This window comes from Triturus cristatus, chromosome 9 (genome assembly GCF_964204655.1).
Source record: "Triturus cristatus chromosome 9, aTriCri1.1, whole genome shotgun sequence".
In the NCBI taxonomy this organism is placed as follows: Eukaryota; Metazoa; Chordata; class Amphibia; order Caudata; family Salamandridae; genus Triturus; species Triturus cristatus.
Window position 1 is genome coordinate 12,608,938 of NC_140592.1, and position 26,351 is coordinate 12,635,288.

A 26,351-nucleotide genomic window follows, 5' to 3' on the forward strand; every position below is an offset into this window, starting at 1 on the left:
AGAATTTTTTATGTGATGTTTAGCTCAGGGTATTTCCCTAAACTGTGGAAAATTGCCTCTGTGCTTCCATTAATAAAAAAAAAACTAAAATCAACCCCCAGGAACCTAGGAGATATTGTTCCCTTTCTCGCCTTCCACTGCCTGCCAAAATTGTAGACAAGGCGATGGACTTGTAAAATAAATAGCTTGTAAAATAAATTGTAAATAACAATCACCTTGATTTATACTCAGTTAGGATTCAGAAGTGGCAACAGTGATCTGCTGCTCGACTGTCTCCATAAGATCGGGATCAATGGAGCTGCCTTGGCTCTGTTGAGATCCTTCCTCTCAGGACAGAAACAATTTGTTGCCCTGAATGAGTTTGTCTCTAATCCTTTTTCCCAGCCTTGTGGGGTCCCTCAAGGGTCCTCCTTGAGCCCGACGCTTTTTAGGTCTCGACTGGTGTGGGCTGCGCACATGCGCAGTCTCGCTGGCGAGATTTAACGTTTTGGGAGTATTTTCTGTAAAGGGCTTTAAGCCCCGCCCCTCTTTCCCATTGGCCGGCGTCACCGTTTATGCTAAACGGTGGCCAGCCATTGGAAAAGAGGTGTTTGTGACGTTTACTTTTGGCTTTCTGAGCCGTCCCACTTGGACGGGCTCGTCTGCCTTCCTTCTTCCGTAAAGGTTTCTTATCTTTATGGGGCCATGTGTTTAAACACATGTCCCCATAAAGACAAGCTCCGCCGCGTTGGGGAACATGACATCGGCGTCAGCGCCACATCCTGTGATCCTGGGCAAATCACTTAATATTCTCGTGCCTAAAAAAAATTAGCATGACTTTGTTTAAAGTAATGGTGGCTCATATAAATAGCACATTAGCACTACTTTCCTTGGTCTAAACACTACATTTGATGCTATGGTCACAGCTCTCGTGGTGTTTGGAGTCAGGCGATTTGAGAGGGGCCTGCTCACCGCAAGGGTTTCTGTGTTTGTGAACCCCCACCCATGTTTCTTGCTTGAGTTTTGCACCTGTCGTCTGGTGCCCACCCCCCTCCCCTTCGGACGCCATGGCAGACACGGCCTCCCCGGTAGGGAAGCGGCTACTCCTGCTGTTCTCGGACTCAAACCCGGGGACACCCCCAGGGCCCCCGCAGGAGCTTGGGCAGCACGGCTGGCACAGCGGGACTGTGCGTGGCATGAGTGGCGCTGAGTGAGAATGGGCAGTCAAGGGGTTTGGGGAGTGAGTAAGGAATATATGCCCACAGCAGGAAGTCTTGTGTTGGTGCAAGGCAGTTATTGGCTGTCGAGTATGGACAGATTAAAATCCCATTAAATATGGATTTCCGATCAGTGATTATTTTTTTCTCATGGTTGTACATATATCGTGCCAATGAGTTTGCAGTAAATGTAATTGTCTCTAGAAGTAATGAAGCATTTTAACAATAGAGGTCTGTGACCCAGGGCTTAAACAGAGTCTTGGGTTCAAATCCTGGCTTTTACTGTGACCAACATAATTGTGTAGTTTTGATCATATTGCTGTATTTTAGTGCCTCGGGTTGGTTGTGTGTGTTTCAGTTGTTCCAAGGTATAATTAGCCGATTTAGAGACAATATGTGCAAAATATTTCTGAACAAAATGGTCTAATGGTCGTGAGATTGGATTTTGGGGTTATCTTTGTGAATTTCCGAGAAAAAAAACAACTCGAGGGCCACGGGCACTACAAAATGGAGTGTAGAGTGGGGGCGAGAGGAAGGGACATAAAGGAAGTTTGAAAATGTTTATAAGGCCCGTGTTTGGTGACCATCCGATCCAAGGCACCTCAATGAGCATTAATTGCGATTTTCATATTACCATGACTAGAGCATCTGGATTTCATTAAAGAGACGGAGGCTGACATTATGCATTATTCCTTTAATGCAGTCCAAGCAGCCGCTTACATCACAATATTAAAAGGATCCAGAATAGAACAATAGCAACACATGAAAGGCACGAGCCATCAACAATCTGCCTCTTTTAAATGTGGAGGAAAATAAGTTCATGAAACTTGAAACATCAAAACGATCTTCTGATGAGCAGGATGAAGGAGAAGGAAGAACGAAGGTAAAACCAAAGGCCAGACGACACTCAGTTAAGGAGCGTTACCTGAAAAGAGAAAGAAGTAATTATCTCTTGAATGTAAAAAATAGTGTCAAGCTTATCAAGCTAAAAGGAAAAAGAGATGAAACAAGTACTGTTAATAAAAAGTACAGTAATAAACTAACAAAAACAGCATTAAATCATTGTAAGACACCAAGGGGTGGGATGGGAGGGATAATGTCAGCCTCCGTGTCTTTAATGAAATCCAGATTCTCTAGTCACGGTAATATGAGAATCGCAATTTCATTACAAGAACGGAGGCCACAATATGCATGTTGGTAGCTTTGTAAGACTACGTCGGACATATGTTCAATAGGCTTGCAATAATGACGTGCAAAGGTGCTAGCATTTGACCAGTCAGCAGCTTTGAGAATGTGGAATAATGCATAATGTAGCCTCAGTTCTTGTAATGAAATTGGCAGCTAATTGAGGCGTCCTCTGAATGGCGCAGATGAATGTCTGCCCGGCCCCTGGCGCTTTCACTGCAGCGCTGATGGAGGGGCGCTCGCCCCTCTGACTGGCAGCTTTTCATGCCACTTTGGAGGAATTTATTTTGCCTCTGTCACATGAAACAGATTTTTTATCTGTTCATAAATCAGGAACTTCTCTTCCTTGGGAGACGGTTAATTAATTGTCAGATGTCAGCCACAAAATTTGTGTTTAAAAAATGTTTTTACGGGCTCAGATAGTGCGCGGATAAGAGCTGGTTTTACCATTACCATCTTCTCACTCATACTCCTCACACCCAACCACAGCAGATCCATACACACTTGCACCAAGTCTAGCAAACTCCTCAACTCCTGCGCATGCTCCAGCACCAGCAATGATCACACAGCTCTTTACGGATGCGCCAAAGAAGTACAGTACTCTCAGGACAAAACAACAGCTCCTGATCGAAACTTGCTGCTGTGTCTGAAAACTAAAACCTGACAGAGATCTGACACAAGACAGCCACGAATGTCATGTGATATCACCCCTGAAACAACAAGCGTTTGCAATGCAATAGGTCTCGCATTTACGCAAGTTTGAGCTATTGGCATTGTAAATGACAATGCCTTTTATTTATGTGTTTTGAAACCTGCAAGCAGTGCGTAAACACGCACTTTGTACTTATAGTCGTTGCTTACGAGAAGCAAGGCTGGCAGTAACTGCGCCTCTTTTACTGCCAGACTTGCTTCTCGTAAGCAAAGACTATAAGTGCAAAGTGGGTGTTTACGCACCGCTTACAGGTTTTCAAAACACATAAATAAAAGGCATTGTCATTTACAATGCCAATAGCTCAAACTTATGCAAAGACGAGACCTCTTGCATTGCAAATGCTTGTTAATATATATGTTACTCCTCTGGCCAGTTTCATCAGAGCCTTCGGCTATTCTCTGGTGTCATACGGTGACGACACACAAATTGTTGTCTCACTCTCTAGTAAGGGTTACAATACACCTACTAGATTCCAGAACAGTATGCAGGCTTCAGACAACTGGACGAATGACGATTGCCTCAAGGTAAATTCCGGGAAGACTGAGGTCCTTCTTTTTTGGCAATGACATCTCCTTTTAGTCCCCCTCATGGTGGCCACAAGAATTGGGAACTCTCCCGATCCCGGTTTGAAAGGTAAGGAATCTAGGTGTTCTATTTGATGAGAAGCTCACCTTCGGAGGTCAAATTAATGCAGTCGTCTCTTACTCCTCCTACACTCTGACAATAAGAACAATTCTTGCATGTATTCCGTAAGGACTGCAGAAGACTGTAGTGTCGACCCTCGTTCTTTCTAAAATAGACTACTGTAACGCCCTCTATTTGAACATGCGCCAGTGACTGCTGAACAAACTTCATGCGCTGCAGAATGCAGCAGCCCGCAGGCTTCTAGGCTTCCCTAAGTTTCAGTCAGTATCACAAGCCCTACCTAAGCTACGCTGGCTATTAATCAGGAAGCGCATTACCTTTGAGGCCTTCTGCATCTCTTATAAGGCCCTTCATGGTACGTTTCCAGACTATCTTAAACGTAGGTTTAAATGGTACTTTCCCACAAGGACGCTCGGTTCCAAGTCTGCCAAAAATGTCATAGTCCCCAAGTTTAGGCATTCCTCTTGGGGCGGTAGAAGTTTTATTGTCTGTACTGCCAAACTATGGAACAGCATACCTCTAAATGTGAAATCTATGACCATTCTCTGATTCAGAAAGGCTTCAAAGACTTGGGTATTTGTAAATTAGTAAAGACTTTCTAACATCTTAAGCACAGTTGCAGCGCCAGGACGCCGCTGGGCATTCACGCTTTTTTGAAAGTATCATATCATCATATCTAATAGGCAACCAGCAGGAAGACCCCTGTTCCCCCCCCCCCCCCCCCCCCGCTCTCCCAGGAGGACCTGTTTTACCCTGTGTCCATACAGGACAAAACATGTGATGTATGAAATCATCTGCCCATACGAAAAAATATAAATTGAAAAACAAATCAAGAAATGAGACTGAATATACAACATAAATCTGGCATCAAAATAAAAACTGTCAGGGCACCCCCTGGCCAATCATTTTATTACTATGAGACATACAGAAAAAGACTCAGTGGACCGTCTTCAGTGGGATACTAGCAAATCCAAGAGGCGGAGATTTAGAAGCAAGTCTCATGAGATAAGAAGCAAATCTAACTTTGAGATTCAATACAGTGACCAATGGCCTCAACGAAATGTCTGAACTGCATCGACTGTGAGCGGATCAGGACATGTGGCGGCGGGCAGTTAAAAATCAGTGAATCAAAAGGCGCACAAAAGAAGACAAAACGAAAGACGACTCTAACAATCAGAACAGCACACGAACACGATAAAGAAACATTTCCCAAAGTAAAAACCATATACAGACAACAACAGAGGGACCCAGAAAATCAATAAAGTCGACTTACCAAGTAAAAAAAAAATAGAGTGCAAAGAAAATATATAACATCCGGCATGCAAAGCAATATCTAAATGGGCGCTCGACTATTAATGTCTGTACACCAACATCACTATCAGTAATCAGACACAAGTGGGAGCAGGTACTGGAGAGACGGAAACCCGGATGAAAGAGTAAGCTTGAAATGCCCCTTGGTTCGGCCCCCCACTCCCCAGGGGGAGGGGGATAGTTGCTGGACCGGGGGCCTCAGTGGAGTAAATCTAGGGTTAGGAATTAGGTAGGGAGGCAGGGTTGGAAGCAGACGCTTACCCAAGGAGTGTGTGGCAACCGGAAGTAAAAGGTTACCCGGTCGGGCTGGAAGCAGAATCTTGCCTGGAGTGAAAGGGAAGGGTTGCGTCCCCAGGTGATAGGTCACCAGGGCAAGGAGAGCTGCTCTGAAGGTAAGGCACAGTGCAGAGCTCATGGGGTAAGGACACAAGCGCGCCGGACAAAAATAATGCTGTGTAAAGGATCGCTTGTAAGTTGGAAATGCCCAATAAACTGCGGCCTCAATTCTTCCATAAAATACAAATTTGTGGTGGTCTGAATTTATTGGGATTCGGGTGGGGCGACCATGTGGGGGCTGCCTCTGCTGAGATGTGAGCCATAAAACTATTGCAGCGAAACTTAAGGATAGCTTGGGCCCTAAACTCAACAAAAAAACCCTGGTCCCTGCACTTGAACACAAAAAGAAACCATGATGCCGTTCCAGGCAGCGCATAGCATGGTCTGAGCATGCAATGTTGTTAAAGCCGGTTTAACCAGCACCAGCGCGGCGTTCCTGCTATAGAAAATACAAAACTATGACCCGACAGTGCGGTGAGTTTAAGAATAGATTCTGCACCCGAAAAACGACACACACACAAGGCAAGTTCACAAGCTAACCCGCAGCAAGAGAGATAGAGATAGAGAGATACAATGTCGCGGCACTTAAGGGCAGGAGTCGTTTGATGCTATGAAAGCAGAGGTCCCTGAGCAACTGCAAAAGCCAAGAGAAAGTCAGTCCAATTATGTGGAAAGCCTTAGCTATCCATCGGTGCTCTGTCCAGAACAGCTAGTCCGATTGTATGGAAAGCCTTAGCTATCCATCGGTGCTCCGTCCAGAACAGCTAGTCCGATTGTATGGAAAGCCTTAGCTATCCATCGGTGCTCCATCCAGAACAGCTAGTCCGATTGTATGGAAAGCCTTAGCTATCCATCGGTGCTCCATCCAGAACAGCTAGTCCGATTGTATGGAAAGCCTTAGCTATCCATCGGTGCTCCGTCCAGTACAGCTGGTCCGATTGTACGGAAAGCCTTAGCTATCCATCGGTGCTCCGTCCAGAACAGCTAGTCCGATTGTACGGAAAGCCTTAGCTATCCATCGGTGCTCCTTCCAGAACAGCTAGTCCGATTGTATGGAAAGCCTTAGCTATCCATCGGTGCTCCATCCAGAACAGCTAGTCCGATTGTATGGAAAGCCTTAGCTATCCATCGGTGCTCCGTCCAGTACAGCTGGTCCGATTGTACGGAAAGCCTTAGCTATCCATCGGTGCTCCGTCCAGTACAGCTGGTCCGATTGTACGGAAAGCCTTAGCTATCCATCGGTGCTCCATCCAGAACAGCTAGTCCGATTGTATGGAAAGCCTTAGCTATCCATCGGTGCTCCGTCCAGTACAGCTGGTCCGATTGTACGGAAAGCCTTAGCTATCCATCGGTGCTCCGTCCATTGTGGCAGAAGACACCCTACGAAGCTTAACACACCTGTTGAGCGTGAAATAAAAGAGGCAACACCATACCTCAAAGTGGTAGAGGAGGTTCTACAGGGAACACAAGCAAACACGAATTAGTGTTTTAGAAGCAATTTATTTATATTTAATATTTTACAGAACCTAACCTGTTAGGTTCCTGCGGAGCACCTAACAGCATGAAAGGGTTCGAAATGCATCGACTGACATACATGGGGAATATTACACTAGAACTAAAATCCTCCCAGCAGGCATCCGCATAGCATTGGAAGGCCTACTTTCATAAAGTGATCCGTCAACCCCGCACAGACGTTTAAAGCAAAGGTTAATTTCCCAACCAATAGCAATGATTTTGGCCTCTGCATTACAATTCTTTTAAGACAGGTTTCAAGTGAGAAGCCGCGTGAGAGCACGATTGAGCTTTGTATTCAATAGTTTCGTGTATTTTAAGTTTGCAATATCCTGTTATGTTTGTCTAATGCAATGATGTGCTTGATGTTTGAATTGTGGTCTGAAAGATATGTCAAAATGTCAAGGTGTACATGAAATATTTGCCGAATAAGAAGAAATAAGTAAAAAAAATGCACGCAGGCCAAGGAAATGTGTTTACTTATCCTTGAATACAAAATGTTGTTTTAATAGCTTCAGCTTGAGTAATTTGTTCATACATACTAGTGGGTCTGCAGCACTGATTGTGTCACCCACTTTTCAACAAGTCTCAGGCCTCCCATTGCAGAGCCAGTGTGTGCAGTTTTAACCTGCTATGTCGACCTGGCAAAATAAACTCTCTGCCAGGCCCAAACTTTCCTTTTGAACAGCCCCAAGGGTAGGGTGCTGTGTATTTAGTGAGTTAGACATGCACTGGTCCTGGTAGTGAAAAATCCTTAAGTTCATTTCTCACTACTGCAAGGCCTGTCTGTCCCATAGGATAACATTAGAGTTGCTTTATTACATTTTATATGTGTAATTTTGAAATGGGAAGAGATACTTGATTTGTGTTTGGTCTCTGGAATCCTAATTTAAAATCATAACTTATTGTAAAGTCAGATTTTAAACTACAACTCTGAAAATGCCACTTATGGAAAGTTGGTTGGTTAAACACAACAGGGGCAGTCCAACTGACCTAGACCCAGAGGCAGTGAAGCATGCAAACAACAATAAGTTCCAGGCATTTGACCTTTTAATATTAAAGGAACAATCAATAAGTATAAAGAAGTTTTTTAATGCAAATATTGTAAAAATATTACACTAAAAGATATGTGTATATTGAAATAATAGAAAAAAGGAAACGTGCCCACACACAAATTCAAAACGTTTTATAATTGTTATTAGGATCTACATTTTTCAGAAAATCACAACACAAAATGATACAATACACAAATAATTTGTGCTCAGTATATTATACAAACCGATACATTCCAACATTACATAGTGTTAACAAAGGAAAAAGAATGTCAGAGGGTCTACAATTCGATCAAACAGTCCACAGATTATGGAAAAAATATGGCTAACAATTCATTCCTGATTTGCCAGTAAAGCATCGATGGTGTTTCGACCCTAGCAATTAAAGGGTCATCATCAGGACAGAGAGAGTTTTGGAGCAGAAAAGCCAAAATATTGAAGGGTACCTTAAGTAAATGAACGATCATGAATAGGTAACGGCAGGTATATATCCGTGGCCACGTTACTCGTGCCTAAACCATTGATCAAAACAAGGTAAGACTGGATCCCATAGAACAAGAAACAACCCGCAAGTAAGAACGGGTCTGACACTGAGTGGAACAGCAGAGGGCTCCGCATGGCATCTCACCTGGGTTTAGGGACACACACCGGCGCGGAGTTCACAGTGACCGACCTCCTCCTGTGACAGTAGTTTGGCACTGACAACACGCTTCTGGTGTGGATAGTTTTATGTCATTTCGGTTTTAGCGACACGGGCTGGGTGATCTTGTTTTACATACTATTCTAATAGTGAGACACCCGTAGTGGGCTTTCTCGTAGCACTACTTCATTTGTGACGCTCGGTTTTACTTTACTTCCACCGGTGGTTGCAGTCTGGGCTGCTGCTTAGACGGACTTGTGCCACATTAAGCCCAGTAGCCCGTCGCTGAATTTAAAAACCAGACTGTTGTACTTTAATTCCCAGATTGATGTGGGAGGGGTAAGGCACTTTATGATACAGGATAATGTATTAAATTGGCTTTATGTTGTGGATAAAATTGCGGGCATTTACTTGCCCACTCCTCTGTAATTGACCTAATGGATTCCAGACTAGACATTTCCGGAGCCCACTTCCTCTGTCCTTGGGATCACCTTATTGTTCTGGCTGAGATCAACCCTTCTTAGGTTATTCTGCTGAAAAAACACCCCACTGTGTCCGGAGCCTAAACCCTGTTACGAGCTGTGCGGGATGAATCTTTGGAGCAGCATTGGAACAACCAGCAGCAGGGAAAGAGAAACTTTGGTCGGAAGTAGGGGGGGGGAGTAGCAGGCAGAACAACTTTAATGAAGCTCGATGGCTCCAAGTGTCCTGGGATGCTATGTTTCATTCACAGGCTTTAACTGAACATACTTTTGTAGTTGGCACTCCAGTTGATGTACAATAAGACTACAAATACCAGCATGCACTGGGTGGTAAATAGAAGCCTTCAACAAATATTATCATTGATTGTAGCACACGTGTAGCACACTGCAACCGCTAATGAGGCCTCAAAGACGCACTTTTTGGACAGCCAATCAGAGTTTCATAGTTTGTTGTGTTAGGATAGGATCTTTTAGATTTATACTCTTCCAACATACACTGAATAGTATAAGAAGTCTGGACTGCTTAGGTAGAGCCTAGCATTGCAGCGCATGCGCTGCTCTCTTTTCGAGGCATGCAGTATTCAGTATAGCATGTCAGCTTTGTAAAAGCTCCGCCCACTGTCCACCCATCTTTTTCATTGGCTTAGGTCCTAAATACTGCCTTCTGATTGGTTTTAGGCTTGTTGGTCCCTCCTCATGACGGCCATGTTGTCATTTGTATCCTTCCATGGCTACTGGCCACTTTACTCTGCACTATGCATTAGGATTCGCGTAAATGTGAGTCCTATTGCATTGCAAATGCTTGCTTTTAATGGTCGCCGCTTCGTGAGCATGCTGTGTTTGCTGTTTGTCGCGTCAGTCTCTTGTAGATGAAACTCACCCCTCCCTCAGAAAAAGCACCTTTCTGTTGCTGCTCGGGACAGACATCATGCTGGGCTTCTCATACTTGTGCTCAGCAGCAGCTGATGCGTGTAGTGGACGTACGAGCGCCGAAGCTTGGTCAAGAGGCTGTGTTACTGCTCTGAATACAACGGCTCTGGTCACACGAGACTATAACACTGACCGAAAACAGCCATCAATCACTCATGGCACGCCTCACGAGCCTTCTCGTGTGATGCCTCATTTATGCTTTTTCTATGACTGCTACTCACACATGCATCTTTTTTGTCCTCCCCGCCTTTCCTTATCCTATCTTTTCCTGATCATATTTTTCTACCCCTTTCCATTTTTTTCTCCATTCCTTCCTATCTCTGTAACCCATCTTGTTTCTCCCTCAGCATCCTTTTTTTGCCTCATGTTCTTCACACTTTTTTCTCTTTTTTCCACTCAATAACTTTCCTTCTCCTCCTCCTCCATATGCTTATGCCGTCCCACCTTTCTACGCCAGTCCCTTTCTTGCTGTCAAACCTTGCTCGCTTCCAAATCAACCAGATGGTTTGTTTTTTTGATAACTGCATCTTCTTTTCCACCCATCTGCCTCTTTTCTGCCAAAACTGGTCTGCCCTTTTCTTCTCCTCCCCCAGGTTTCTCCTTTGTTGCAGGTGGCTCTGCAGTTCACCGCAGAAAACGGTTAAATTTGCAATAACATGCATCTTCACTGCAGTGCAGATGAGGAAACAGAGGGGCAGATTTACAAGGACTGGCGCATCCCTGCATATCAGCAGGGATGCACCAGGCAAGATGCGTCACGCAAGTTTACCCTTGCGCCACCACAGATGCGCGCATCCTGGCACAAGGATAAACAGATGCGTGACGCATCTGATGGCGTAAGGGCAGCGCATTGCTGGAGTCGTGTCGCAAGAGTGACTCAACTCCAGCAATGCTCAGGGGCTGCCCATATCTAACATGCTGCGTCACGCCTTATGCCTGCATCAAGCAGGCGCAGGGTTTTGACGCAGCGGCAGCGGAAAAGTGACTCAGTGAAATCTTGTAGATTTCACTGCGTCACTTTTCCGAGGCTTTTTCTGACGGAACGCCCACCCTGCATACATTAAACCTGACGCAGGTTTAATGTGGCGCAGGGCTTTACAACATGACGCATCTCCCTAGATGCGTCACATTGTAAATAAGGCACAAAATGGCGCATGGTTTACACCACCGCTGCGTCACAGAAGTGACGCAAAGGCGGCTTAAATGTGTCGCAAGGGGCTTGTAAATCTGCCCCATAATTCTTAAATTTAAAACAAGAAAAAATTACAGTTTCATTATGTTTTGGCCATGACCACGTGCCGACCGTTGTCTCAAAATGGAGCAGCCTCTTGCTGGTTCACGTCGCGTCTGTTGATTTTCACAAACGTAGAGAACCCATCAAGAGGCGTCACCATAGACAATGACACTCAGTTAATGACTGCGCTGTATGCAAAGCGCAAGTGTTCAGGTTCCTGTCTTGAAAGATTTGTTGCCCGCTCATCTCTCCACTGTCCAGACAGTCAAAGCCCAAAAGGCGAGAACTGGGCAATTACAATTATATCCCAGCCAATGCTTATTGGAGGTTATTGACTCTCAAATTAATATCATAATGCATAGGCCTAGAGGGGTGCGTGAGCACGTCACTTCCAGCCCACTAATGACCTTTTTCACATTAAGGGTGATCAGAAGCACAAGGCTGCACGTCACACATTACAACACTAGATTAAAAAATACACAAATGTATTATGAAATCAGAATTGAAGTCAAGGGTTTTCCTCCTGGGAAGGATTTCATATATTATTCTGTTATCTCGCCCGAGCTCAGATGTGGTCGTCCGTGGCTGCCGTCAAATACGCCCGCACTGCGCCAGATTCAGGGATTTCTAAAGCAGCTACCAGTTGTCTGTGGACAACAGAAATTTAATCAACGTAGCCTCACCTTAGTTCTATATATAATGCTCCATTCCTCCTCAGCTAGGGTGGAGCTATACTTGTTCCAACACATATATCTTTTAGAGATTTTCTCAGAGGGTCAGTGTTTCTTAAAACGAGCTGGTTCCATTGTCACTCTTGTAATATTGAGCACAGAATCCCAAAAAATTCAACAGAACACCACATAATTAAACTCCACAACATAAAATAAAATTCCACATAATCAGACTCCATTACAGACAATCCCACGCCACATAATTTCAGTACGCTCAAAACCACATAATTACAATCCACATAATTCCACTGCACACCATGCCACATAATTCCACCACACTGTTCCACTACACATAATTCCATTCCACACCACCTACATCCACTCCATAACACATGGATAAAAGGCATTGTTATTCACAATGTCGATAGCTCGAACTCTCGCAAATGGGAGACCTATTGACATTGCCAATAGTTTATATTATTGTCTTGGGCGTTGCCTGACCCAGAGGTTCGGAAGTGCTCTTTGGCACATGAAGCTTTTGAACTCTTCTTACTATGGAAATACTCTTATTTTATTTCCTAGTTTAACTGCGAAGTTGTTTTTTTGTACGGCTTATATTGCTGAAACAACAAAGGATATTGACTCTCCGAATAACATTTCTTTTGCCTGCAGCGGCGAAGACGTTTGTGTTTGCATAGGGCAGTGTGTAGGAAGGCTCGGGCTCAGCCTGGTGCTCCGGCTTGCTTTTCCGAGTGGCCCTGTTAAGATTGTGCCCTGGGGTTGGTTTTCATGGGTCACTTAAACTTGCTAGCGGCCTCTTTACATTTTAACCCCTTGCCTGCTCATGACGGAACCACTCCGTCATGAGCCACGGGCGCCGTGTGCTCATGACAGAGTGGTTCCGTCATGCTGCGGCCGTTGGCGGCCGCTCCGCCCACGCGGCACTGAGTCCCCGCCTTTGCGGGCGAACAATGCAAGTGGGCGGAGTCGTGACAGAACCACTCCGTCATGAGCACAGCTCGCCCGTGACTCATGACGGCGTGGTTCCGTCACGAGCATGGCGGCGCCGCGCTGACCCCGAACCCCCCCAGTGCCGCGGCGGAATTCGTGCCGCGGTGAAGGGGTTAATAAATATCCCGAATGTAGGTGCGATACACGCTTTGCCCACAAGAGGTCAGCAAAGGCCGTATTTTGCGTCCTGTCATTAAACAAGGCCACCCCAGGATTCTTTTAGGTTCGGATTGAGTAGGCAAAAGATAGCGCCTTGGAGGATGTTTAGACAGCTGTTTGAACTGTTCTAGAAGTCTTCTTGGCGCAGGTCTTGTGATCTGACCTCTGAATATCTTCCTCGACGACTTTAAAGAGAGTGAAGTCAGCTCTCTTACTGCCCATTCCACCTCAGCACTCGCACATATAAATGCAGCCAATCAGAGGCACGCTGGTACCTGATGCTTAACAATAATTACTTCATTTAAATGGATTTGTAAATGAGGCCTGTGTGCCAGAAACGCTGTACACTGTAACAATTAGCCTCCATTACACACAATCCCACTCCACATAATTCCAGCACTCTCAAAACCACATAATTACGATCCACATAATACCACCACACACATCCACACCACACTATTCCACGACACACAATTCCACAACAAACCATTCCAATCCGACCCACATAATTCCATTCCACACCACATAACACATGGATAAAAGACATTAACATTAGGCCCCATGTGGTGGAGTGGTTACACAGACAAGTCGTGAGGGTAATTGGGCCACACATCATCATAATTAATGCTTCCAGTTTTCAGTTTTTACTAATTTCTACAGATAAATACAGACAGAAAACAATGTGTTTCCTGCCTGTATTTATTTATAAAAGCAGAAAAAAACTGAAAACTGTGCTTCTTGTGAGTGGTTCTTTGTAGAAAATATGTATCGTGCTCCTAGTTTCTTTTTCCTTCTTTATTCTCTTAACTGCATCCCAGCACAACGGTCGTTCCCTCCACCACTGAGATCGGCCTTCTACTCCCAAGGAAACTTTCCCACATTCTAAATTCTACTTGGCAAACTCTACACATCTCCCTTAGAATACCAATTAATAAAGAAATCTAAACAAATTCAAAATAAAATAATACATGCAATAATATAGAAATAAAACTAATAATGATAAAATACATTATACAATAGCACAGACATGCAGTGTAATTGTCATGGGGCTCCCGGTCTGACTGACTCAGAGGCTCCCAGTGACTCAGATGTCCTGCTGCTACAGGTACAAGAGCACGGCGGGCCCTTTATTTCCCCCTGGACTCCCCGAGAGGACGAACGTGCGTGCGTGACGTCTACTCCGGAACACCAATCAGCGAGCAGCTGTGGGGAGAAGAAGGAAGTGCCCGGTCATCTTGGCGCGCACGCCGAGGAGCGAAAAGAAGTAGCCGCGGAGGAGAAGATGCTAAAAGAAGACGCTGGGGACGTCGCGGAGACAGCTACGATCAAGGTTCCTGCCCATGGAGAGTTACCCGGAGGAGGACAGCACCGCGATTCGCCACACCCCGCTCCAGGAGGAGGGTCGCTGGAGCAGGTACGCCACCGCATACGGGGGCTCACACAGTCACGGGGAGGGTACGGATAGTCTGTGGGTGGTCACTGCACAGCACTTCTTCTTTGGTCTCCACCTTTCCATTTTGCCGTTGGTGATCCCTCACTCTCCCCTTCTCCGTGTTTTCAAGATTGAACAGCGTCCACTGATCCGTGGCCTATTTTTCTTTTCTTTTATTTCCTGCCATGTCCTGGAGGACCGCAGAGGAGAACTAGGAAGCTCCTAGCTCCAGAAGTTCCTGGAACCGGTGAAGAGGAACCGCTCCTGGAACTTGACTCCCTTGGGACTCTTTCTTTATTTTTGTTTCTGTGAATAAACGAACCCCAACTTGAGTGTTAAAACGCCTCCTCGCTTCCTTTGGGGACACGCGCCTTCTACCTTTCCCCCTTGCATCCGACAGTAATCAACCACTATTGATTGATGGTTGATTCACTTTACAAACATTACCATAACTCCATGTTGATCCATCAAAAAAAATAACTACATTGCGTTTCACTTCCTTTACTTTTTGCAGATTAGTAAACTTGCTCTCCCCTTTGTACACAATTCCTCCCTTCCTTAATACGACCCAATCCCCCCATTTATCCATTGTGTCTTCACTCTTTTGGTTTGATCATAGTACATCTTAGCCTTGTCTTGGAATCCTGCGACTCTATTTCTGATGATTCTGCGAGCCACATATACTTCATGGGAATCACATAACCACACTGGACGTTCTTTTCTGCCAGGTTCTCTTCCTTTCAAATGAAACAAAAGGAGACACTCATGTTACAGAGTGTGGTGTTATTCTATGTGCCCAGATCATCATTCTAAACTCTTTACGCCAAGGAAGTTGATTAGCCAATGAAAGTTGAATACACTCCCTCACCATTCTATTAATTCTTTCAACTAATCGATCGGCTTGTGGCCTAAATAATGCAACTGTCTCATGAGTAATTCACATCCGTTCAAGATAACCAGTCATTTCTCGGGACACAAATTGAACACCATTATCAGAGACAAGGGTACTAGGAATTCCCTCATCCATGAAGACTCCAAGAATTCAATCACATTAGCTGTAGTAATCTGCTCGAAAGTATCTAAACAAACCATTTAGTATGGCAATCAACAACAATCAGAATAAATCTATTCCTTGCCCCCAGTTTAGCCACCGGACCAATAAAGTCAATGGCTACTTTTTTCCACGGCCTCATGGCAAATTCAGGGCTTTCCAAAGGTGGTTGTCTGACAACTTTAGTTTTGTCACTATTCGCACATGCTACACATGTCCTAACAGCATCTTCCACATCACAATCCATTCCGGGCCACCAGTAAGATTGACGCACTCTTCTCTTGGTCATGTTTCTTCCTGGATGTCCCTCATGAGCTAAAACAACAATCCCGTTACGAACTCCCACAAGAGGAACAATTTGACTTCTTCCCAATACCTTATTTTCCACAACACTCAGCTCAACTCTTAATTTATAAAATTCCTTAAGATCATTGTTAAGAACATCATCTTCACACCAACCATGAATAATCCTACTCCTCACTTCCGTTACTACAGGATCACCCTCGATGACTGACTCCCACTCTTCTGAATTCAAAGCCATTCCACTCTCATTGCAATCTGCAATCACTTCTTCTTCTTCAGTTTTATCACCATGTAACTTGCCCTCTTCAGTTTCCCTAGCAATCACAGGCATCCTTGATAAACAATCTGCAATAACATTCCTACTACCTTGTAGGAGAGTAGGATCTGCTTCATATGGTTACCCCAACGTTTTGCTGATGTTTCACTGTTTTTCAACTTTAGTCTGGCTGCGACCCTGCTATTCAGGGCCCCAGCCTAGCTGCTTTCTCTCTAAATCGATTGCATGTACTTTAGGTACACCACAGATTTGATTCTGTGGTACCCTTATAAGTCCCTAGTATCTGGTATACTATGTACCTAGGGCATAGGTACCCCAGAGACCTCTCAGGGGCTGCAGCATGTATTATACCACCCCTGGGAGACCATTCAAAATAAATGAAACAACAGGTCTGCTACAGCAGCCTGTATAATGTGGTGCATGCACCCCTTACTTAGATATAGGTTCACTTTATCTATCCAATGGCCCAGACGGGACCAGGGCCATTGGTTATGCCCGACTCGAGCCCCCATCTAGCCTCTTCGGTCAGATACACGAAGGAAGAGCTTTTATCTTATAGAACACCAAAGCATGTCACATGCTGCTATACCGCTAAAGGGGGAAAACGTTTCAGGGGATGCAGAGTCTGCCAACCGGATTTAGGAGTAACTATCCCCACTACCCTGCGTCGTCTTGCCCTGCTGAATTGCAGATCCCTTCCCTGCCACGCTACGGAGATTAATTCCCTTCTCCTGGACCACAAGGTTGAAGCCTTGTTTCTCACTGAGACTTGGCTATCTGACGCCTCGGGTCCGGATGTGGTTACAGCGCTAGCGCCGGGATATTTGATCTACCATCTTGACAGAGGCGCAGGGAGGGGGGGAGGCTTGGCCATTATCTATAGGGAATCACTGGGCTGCAAAGCATGGGAGGCAGGGGTGAAAGATTGTGAGAGCTGCCAATTTTCCCTTAAATTCTCCCCTACCTGCACGTTGACAGGCCTCCTAGTTTATCGTCCACCTGGGAGTGTGGGGGAGTTTACATCTTCGCTTATGGAAACTACCACTCTCCTGGCCTCAGCTTCGTCCAACTTTATTCTGTTGGGAGATCTCAACTGCCATTTTGATGAGGCAACTGACCCAATGGCAACTAATTTAATGAGCGAGCTGACCGCCCTGGAGATGAATTTGATAAACACCGGGCCCACACATGTTAAAGGGCACCTTTTGGACCCCTTTTTTACGAACATGAGGGGTTTATTAGCTATGCCCCCTCTCGTTCTTCCCTGGTCTGACCATTCACTGATCATGGCAAACTGGGAGGTAAAGGAAGATGATACCCTCCCGTCCAGGAAATTTAGAATAGACAGGGCATGGTCAAGGCTCCCGGTAGAGGCCTGGAATGCCCGGTTGGAGGGCTCCCAGCCTGAGAAAGGTCAGGATCCAGTGACTGCAGACGCTATGATGAGGAACTGGCTGACCAACGCAGTGGACCATGTGCTTCCACTCAAGAAGATGCTTATTAGGGATAAGAGAGTGGGGTCTGCCCCATGGTACTCCCCAGAGCTTAGAACCCTGAGAAAGAACTGTAAACGGGTGGAGAGACTATGGAGGAAGAACCCAGAGACAGAGAGCAGGGAAAAATACCGTAGGGAATTAAGGACGTATAAACTTGCTATACGCGCAGCAAAGGCCTCCTTTTTTGGGGAGAGAGTGAGTCATGCTGCGTCCTCATCCAGGGAAGCCTTTCTAGTGATGAAGGAGCTTCTTAAACCACAGGATCCCATTCTTGTCCACGACAGACCACAGGAAAAATGTCTGGAATTGGCCACTTACTTCAAAAATAAAATTGACACCATTATTAGTTCTCTCCCTCCGGTGATGGGAACCCCGACTTCGTCTGAAGACTTAAGCATGTCGGAAAATTTATTGACGTCTTTTGGCCCCGTAACCTCAGGCGAAGTACTGAAGGTCCTCGGGAGCTTGAAGAGTGGCTCGCCTCAAGACCCAGTCCCAATGCGGTATTTAAAGCAGGCTGCCCCATCGATAGGAGAGCCTTTGACCGATTTGGTCAATCTCTCCTTCGCTCATGGCACGGTACCGCCAGACTGGAAGAGCGCAGTCGTTAAAGCGCTTCTGAAGAAGCCTGGCTTAGATCCACAGAACTTAGCCAATTTCAGGCCCATCTCCTTGCTACCAGGGATTAGTAAGGTTGCCGAGAAACTGGTTAACCGCCAACTGTCCAACTTTCTCGAGGAGAATGGTCGGTTGAGAGACTCCCAGACGGGATTCCGACCGGGTCATGGAACCGACACGGCCCTGCTAGCAGTTGTAGAGGAGGCCAGAAGCACTTTGGATACAGGGGGGTCAGTGGCAGTGATCCTCCTGGACCTAAGTGCGGCCTTCGATACTGTCAACCATGGAGTGTTGACACAACGCCTAGCAGAGACAGGAGTCACAGGAGCGGCCCTGGAATGGCTGGCCTCTTTTCTGGAGGGGCGTACCTTCGAGGTTTGGGAAGGCAACGCAAAATCTCCTCCCTTTCCACTTCACTGTGGGGTGCCTCAGGGCTCATCCCTAAGCCCCACGTTATTTAACGTGTATATGGCACCCCTTGAGGGTGTGGTGTCTCCGTTTGGCTTTAAGACCATAAGCTATGCGGATGACACTCAGCTAGTGGTGGGTCTGACACAGCTGGAGAAGCAGCCTGAAACGCTCCATTCATGCTTAAGAGAGGTGTTTGACTGGATGACCAGGTCATCGCTCAAATTGAACGGCTCAAAAACTGAGCTGATGATCTTGGGCCACTCAAACTTCGCCCTCTCGCCGAGCAGCTGGCCCAACTGTATGGGCACTCCGCCTGACCCAAAGAAGGAAATTAAGAGCCTGGGGGTCTGGCTGGAGCCTGATCTGTCCTTTAGGACACACGCCAAGAAGATCGCTGGCGTGTGTTATGGACTGCTCCGCTCGGCCCGTAAGGTTCTCCCCCTCTTACCGGAACTCTCCCGGAAGCTGTTAGTCCAAGGTCTAATCATCTCACGCCTGGACTACAGTAATGCACTCTTTCTCGGAGCACCGGAATCAACGTTCAAAATCCTGCAACAAGTGCAGAACGCGGCAGCCAGGCTGCTGCGGAACGTTCCGGCCAGGCAATCAGCCAGGCCCGCTCTAAAGGCACTCCATTGGCTCCCGGTCAAAGAGAGAGTGACCTTCAAAGTCCTCTGTATTGCTCACAAGAGCATTCAGGGGAAAGGACCTGCTATTCTGAAGGACATGATTCGGCCCTATAAGCCCACCAGAGCCTTACGCTCCGATAATAAACACCTCCTTCAGATAAAGAGAATTAGGAGAGCCCGTTCAGGTGGCAGGAGCTTTTCCATCCATACTGCACACGCCTGGAACTCCCTCCCACTCTCACTACGCTCTGAACCAAACCTGCTCAGGTTCAGGAAACATTTGAAAACTTATCTATTTCCAGAATAATTCTAAATCTGTTCTGCTTCACACAGGCAGCTTGCTCTGATTCTCTATAAGCGCTGGGATGCCTCTGGGTAACCGTGCGCGGTACAAAATTCGTTAATAATAATAATAATAATATCACTGCACATATAAACCTATCAGTCACCCCTATGGCAGGCCTTATCAATCCTGAAGGCAGGGTGCTGGGTTTTATGTGAGAGGGTGCCCATGCATGAGCAGAGCCCCTCTGCAGCCTTCGGAACCTTTATTCCGGGGTTGTTTGTGATACAGCCAAACCATATATTCTTAAGTGCATTATTACCTCGCTGTAAATGCTAACTTTGGAATGGCTGCATGGAAACATGTCTTGTTTGGTGTCAAACACCTTGGAATCATACCTCCCCACCAGTAACTGGTGTGGTAATATGATCCCACCCTACTAGAGGGAGAAACATGACTTCACCGGTACACCCGGTACCAGCTTCACAGACCCTGTCATCACAAAATGGATGCTGCCAGCCACAAACATGAGTCGGCCCTCCTGCTGCTGGACGAAACTCCGGTAGGGGAGGCCTGGACAATAGGTTTCCTGTCACATGGAGGTGTCACCACCTCCCAGACAGGATTTAGTGTATTGGGGCTGGGTGCAGCCTCTCCTCTGGCGCGAAACTGGACAAAGGATATGGGTGTGGCCACCCCTCTGTCCTGACCCTCCCATAGGTGGGTCCCCAGAGTTTGTCCCACCCCTTCCTTGGGTATAAAGTAGGAACTCCAGACTACAGGACTTTAGATTTACCTGGACGTTGTTGGATGACCGAAGACACATCTGTCCGGTTTGCAGCTCCTGAAGGACACTGAAGACTTTGCAACACAGGACATGCTCCCAGCAACCCTGAGATCCAAAGCCCTCATGCACCCCTGGACTAAGCCTGGGCAAAAGATTTGTTAACTCTCCACCACATAGCTGCGTCAGCTTCTAAACTGCACCCACAAATGCTTTGATAAAGCAACTTTACATGTTAAAAAGCATATAACCAATTCACAAAAGTGAAATTGAAAAATATTAGGCAATGAGAGAGGTGATGATTTTGGGGTCCCTCCTAACCTAGGGGGAGGACCAAACAGATGCCTTGAACACAAAGAGCACATCTTGCTGAACGATTCAGTGGTGGTCCCATCCTCTTAGGACCACCCCAAGCACAGTTATGGGCAAAAATACAATCCCAACCAAAGGCCCTGCAAAGCATTATGGGATGAGATTAGCAGTGAATATTATAGTATCCAATATCAAAATAATTCTACAAAGAGCTGCAGTTCAACGCGTCGTTACTAGGTGTCCCTCACGAGTCAAATGCAAAAGCATTGAAACCCTTTCATGAAGCTGCAGTCCAGCTCTTTGTAGAATTTATAGTATTAGCTCTCAGCTCAGGGTTTCAATGCTTTTGCATTTGACTCGTGAGGGACACCTAGTAGCGACAAGTTGAACTGCAGCTCTTTCTAGAATTATTTTGATATTGGATACTATAATATTCACTGCCCACTGCTAATCTTGTCCCATAATGCTTTGCAGGGCGTTTGGTTGGGATTGTATCTTTGCCCATAATTGTGCTTGGGGTTGTCCTAAGAGGATGGGACCATCACTGAATCGTTCAGCAAGATGTGCTCTTTGTTTTCAAGGCATCTGCTCGGTTCTCTCCCTAGGTTAGGGAGGATCCCAAAATCATCACCTCTCTCACTGCTTGCTAAATTATCACTTTCCCTTTTGTGAAATGACTATATGTGTTTTAGCATTAAAATACAGAGATACTTGTTATTTTACCAAAACTATACGAGGTCTCTGTTGGCGGAGCGAAATTCATGGACCTCCGTGGAGTTCTGTGAGTTCTGTGCCAAGTACGTTCACCCTTATTCTGGATACTGTGCACATTTGCAGCAGCAGATGCTTCTTGGTGATCCCTGAAGCTGTGCTTTGTGCTACTTGTAGTCTCCGACCCCGAGCAGTGATTCCACTGAAAATTACTGGCCAATACTCCTTGAGTGACCCGTGGGCTGGTATTAAGTGATTCCTCTCAAGGTCCCTTCGCGAACCCTTGTCTGTCGACTTGTGGATCCCTGAGAAGGGTACTTTAACTTTCAATGGGCTTACCTGGTTGCTCCAGACATGCCCTGACTCTCCATTGCTTGGGGAGTCCACAGAACCTTGCTGGTCCACACCAAAGCCGTTTTACTCTCACTGCGTGCATTGCCGTTGCCAAGGCTTGTTGGCCTCCAATCTGGATACCATTCCCCCAGCACTCGACATCCTTCGTGGGACAGCTTGTCTGCAGACTGTGGTCATTGTTGACGCCTCCTGATCTCCGTGGCAGTGGAGTCTAGCTTCACCTCATCGCACCTGAAACACCCGACATCGGTGGGCATTCGTCTATTGTGCCCCTGGTCACTGGCAAGTGACCCATACTCTGTCCCCTCTGCTTTCAGGTTCTTCTCATCTTTGATCCAGGCTTGGATCACACCGGACACTTTTCCTTTCCACGGCAGTAGCACTTTGCAGCAATTCTTCATTGACGACATCGAAGATTCCCGACACCATTTGACACTTATGCACCCGGCTTCCCTGGTTAGGTAACACGAGTACTCCGGTGCTCACATGGGTATTGGCCTTAGAACCTTCTAAGTCTGAAAGGGTTTGCTCCAAGTCCTCTCCAAAGTGTCCTTAAACTCTATGGGGCAGATTTATGAGTTCTGGCGCATCTCTGCAAATCAGCAGGGGTGCGCCAGCAAAGATGCGACACGCGATTCCCTCCCTGCGCCACCACAAATATGTCGCATTTATAATGCGGCGCACCGTGGTGCTAGGATAGGGCAATGCGTGTCGCATCTGATGGCGTAAGGGCGGCGCATTGCTGGAGTCGTGTCACAAGCACGATGCAACTCCAGCAATGCTCGGGGGCGCCCTATGCCTAACATGCTGCGTCACTCCTTACGCCTGCTTCAAGCAGGCGCAGGGTTTTGACGCACCATGGACGGAAAAGTGACTCCGTGAAATCTTGTAGATTTCACTGCGTCACTTTTACGAGGTGTTCCTGCGACAGAACGTCCACCCTACGCAGGAACACCCACATGAAACCCTAACACGGTTTCATGTGGCGCAGGGCTTTACAACGTGACGCATCTCCCTAGATGCGTCACGTTGTAAATAAGGCGCAACGTGGTGCATGGTTTACGCCGCTGATGTGTCACAGAAGTGACTTAATGGCAGCGTAAAAGTGTCGCAAGTGGCTTGTAAATCTGCCCCTAAAATTCCAACTATGACTTCCCCATAGGATTGTACGGAGCTCGCGCCTGTGTTCTCACACTGCACGCGGCCCCCGTGGGTCTCCTGTGTCACTACCTTGGGTTGTTCCTTGGGGTCCCAGTGATTCTACGTGCTCTAGGCACTGTGTCTAGTCAAGTTGTGGTTCTTATACCACTTTCTTAATATATGGTTTGGTCTCCCCTGGGGCCCATTGTATATTGTGCTATTTACTGTCGTTTTAAAACTGTATTATTGTGTGCCTGGCTCTCTAATCTCATGAAGAGGTTAGTAGAGAGTGTTTAGAAATAAATACATATATTTTATATATATACCTTGTGTGGTTCTCCTTTCATTTAGTTATTCAAGAGGTTATAATCTGGTAAACCAAGCTGCTTTACACTCCTTCAAGACTTAGCCTGAAGGCTGCTCTCCATAGCTACCACTAGGATAGCTTTCAATAAAGGTTGTCTTAAACCTAATCATCAATAAGGGTTGTTTGGACTGGTGCAAGGTGCCCACTAGTGGACAGCATATACCAGGACAACTTCTCAAATACCTCTGATAATTTCTATTTCAAAATTTAAATCAGCACAGACAGAATCCATCTCGAAATTCTCAGTGTGACATTTCCTTCCAATCCACGACCACCTTTAAATACATAAATAAGTGGTTTATAGTTGGTTCTCAACTTAAACGGAATGCCCCACAAATAGAACTTGAAATGTTTTATGCCCCAGCAACAAGCAAGAGCCTCCCTCTCGATGACTGATAAAGAAACCTCTGCACCTCTCAACCTCCTGGATGCAAAACCAATAACACAGTCTTCACCTCTACACTCTGCATCAATACTGCACCTAATACAACTCCACTAGCATCAGTAGCAAGGTAAGTTTTCCCTGATACTTCAAAATGTCCTAGAGTAGGAGCTAACACTATACACTCCTTAATCTTTTTAAAGGCTTCTCTGCAATAATCATTCCACACAAATAACACATGCTTAGTAGGGGTGGGCAGACAACTCCGTTCCGCCCACGGAATGTGCAGAGATTTGCCCCTTACGCCTTCCGCAATGTAGGCAGAGAAACAGGCAAATCTCCGCACACTCGGGCGGAACGGAGTTGGCCTCCCGCCCGCCTCCCGCCCGCAGTATTAAAACTTTACAAAACATTATAATAACAATTTAAATCACCTTACCTTATCGGCGGCGTCCCCGGGCTTCCCTCCGTCTCCATCGTGACTTCTTCTGGCAAACGGCGTTATTCATAATGTTTTGTAAAGTTTTAATACTGCAGGCGGGAGGCGGGCGGGAGGCGCATAGCGGAGCTATGCGGAGAGTGTGGAGATTGGTTCCATCTCTGTGCCTCTCTGCGTAGACCCCTACGTGACTTACGCCCACCCCTAATGCTTAGCCATAATCACTCTCAATGGCAGGGGCGGTGGGTGAGATTTTAAAGTGGTGGGGTGCAAACGAATTAGCATACAGCACCGTAGCGAGCGAGCGCAGCGAGCGAGCCCACACCCCAAAAGGGGGGTTTGGGGGGTTACCCCCCCCAAGAAAAATATTTTAAAAAAGAAGAAAAATCGTGCATTTTCAAGCAAATTTGAGAAAGCAGGAAGGTTAATAAAGCAATTGTGAAAGTGCAGTTATTACATTAATAGATGGCATAACATAGGTAGCTGCCCAGGGCGCCAGACTTTCAGGGGACCACTGATAGAGCCAACTCTGCTCTGCAGAGAGCCTTGTCCTGATGACCGTGAATAATTATTAAATAGATTTTTTTTAAATATCATTTCCTTTAATATATTTGGTAATGTGGTTGATATATGATTTGCTATTACAACATTTTCAGAGAAAGTGTATGTTTGTGCTTCATGCAACATCTATAAAAAGTTGCTTTTAGATCAAAACAGGTCCTGAGATATGAGAAATGGCAGGGTGTCACGGAGACTACTTTCAGCAATATCAGTGAGCTGCTGCTGCTGTGTTACAATACTGAAAACCCAAGTCACTGTCCTTGAACATTAGATGTAAACGAAACACATGCTACGAATATCGTGTGTGCCAAATACCACTGTTGTGTAGTCTTGATTCCACTTCATGCCTCTCTTATCCACCAACAGACCACACCAGTCCCAATATCTCACTCTAGCAAGTCCTTTTCCATGCCTATTTTCTCTCTTCATCATTGGTTCCCATCTTTCGCTTCCTCTTTTATGCCCCCTCTTGTGTCTTGCTCTTTTTTGCTCTAGGTGAACGTCTGATGAGGAAGAGCAAGTGTGGGACCCAAAAATAAGTGCTGGTGGGCCACACCACAACCACATCTTTCTCTCTTTTCGTCAGCATCCAATTATGAGGAAAAATAAGGCCTGGTCCCCAAAAACGAGTTCTGGTGCCCATTGCCTGCAATCACGCACACAAATTAAGCACTGGGCCTAAGATTCTGAAACAAGGGCCGAGTAGCTGCCTGGCTCGTTCTTGCTCCTGTGAGTAGTGTAAGCAGCTCCATTGCTTTGTGAGCTTTGCTCATGCTCTGCAACACCCTATTCCTATCTGGACTGCCAGTCCTATCAACTGTTCCATCAAGGTCTCTCCTGTAGCCGCCAGGTATCGTCAGTGTAGTGCAGAGTGACTGAGGGCCCATGCCTCTGTAAGCAGCATGCCGCAGTGCTCATAACATATGTGCCAATGCGTTGAGATCCACATTTAAATCTAGTTCAATTATTGCCATTGGCTGTTAGCAGAATGGGTCTAGAAATGCAACATTTGCCGCACATTTCCCCAAGTGTGCCCTGAGGAAAAACACAAAACTCTGTGTATCAACATTTAGGTTTCATTCGGTTTTCATCAATTTTACCGACCCCTGCGCTTTCAAAACAATTTGACACGTTTCCAGAACATTCCTAATGTTATTGGCTAACTTAGCTTTAACAAGCACACATTTCTACAATGTACCACAAATAAGCGTGAAGGTAGAATTATACTTAAAACAAATACCAAACATATTGCAATCTTTAGCATCTCCACATACTCTGCCCTTTATTAAGGATATTTTCGGGATGGGTTGGGGGGTGAGGCGGTCCAATCTCAAGACCTCTTTATGTTTCTGTACTTTGGTCATTTCGTCAGCATTTTTTTTGTCCGAATTCAAACCTGGTAAATCAACTTGATGCATGCTCATACGTGTGGAGGGTTCTGGGGCCGTGCAGCCCTTCTGTTTAATAGTGCTGTTCATCGTGGCTGCACTGCTACAGCTTTTACCACTTTATTTATCCACTTGACGAAGGCCAGGGCATCAGAGTGGACTCGCCAACAGTGAACCTTATTTCTTGATTTTTTAAAGCATAAGTGCCAGGCCTCAATGGTTTACTCAGAAGCCGGCAGCCAGTGCCTTCAACACCGGAGTGCTGAATATCAAAAGTGCGTAGACTGGACTCCCTCTCTTGCTTCTTTCATCCACCACGAAACAGGTCCAAAAAGAG

At 46.1% G+C, this 26,351-nt stretch overlaps 1 long non-coding RNA gene across 1 annotated transcript in view; it reads right to left on the reverse strand.

The window, feature by feature from the left end:
• Positions 1-1,877: 1,877 nt before the first annotated feature.
• Positions 1,878-26,351, reverse strand: part of LOC146797259 (uncharacterized) — a 198,408-nt gene continuing 173,934 nt past the window's right edge. Inside the window, exon 3 of the long non-coding RNA XR_014968974.1 lies at positions 1,878-2,121. This is a non-coding gene — a long non-coding RNA (uncharacterized LOC146797259). The remainder of the gene's footprint in view (positions 2,122-26,351) is intronic.